The following is a 417-nucleotide window of genomic DNA, read 5'->3' as shown; positions in this document are numbered from 1 at the left end:
ATCTAGTCTACAAAGACATTATGATGACCTTGAAGCTGATGGTATGAACAGAACACGAGAACAGAACGTGTAGGAGAACTGATACGATAAACTAAACACATGAAGAATATTATTAGGTGAACACATCAGTTTCCACACACACACACACACACACACACACACACACGTATATAAATATATATTCTTTTATTCTTTTACGTGTTTCAGTCACTTGACTGAGGCCATGCTGGAGCATCACCTTAAAGGGATGTACTCAGAACTTACTCTTTTGTAGGTCTAGCACTTATTCTTTCGCCCCCTTTTGCCGAACCGCTAGGTTATGGGGACATACAAGCGATGGTTAGGGGACAACGACAGACACACACACACACACGCATATATATATATATATATATATATATATATATATATATATAT

The sequence above is a fragment of the Octopus bimaculoides genome, chromosome 1 (genome assembly GCF_001194135.2).
Source record: "Octopus bimaculoides isolate UCB-OBI-ISO-001 chromosome 1, ASM119413v2, whole genome shotgun sequence".
Classification (NCBI taxonomy): Eukaryota; Metazoa; Mollusca; class Cephalopoda; order Octopoda; family Octopodidae; genus Octopus; species Octopus bimaculoides.
Note: the sequence above shows the minus strand (reverse complement) of the source record.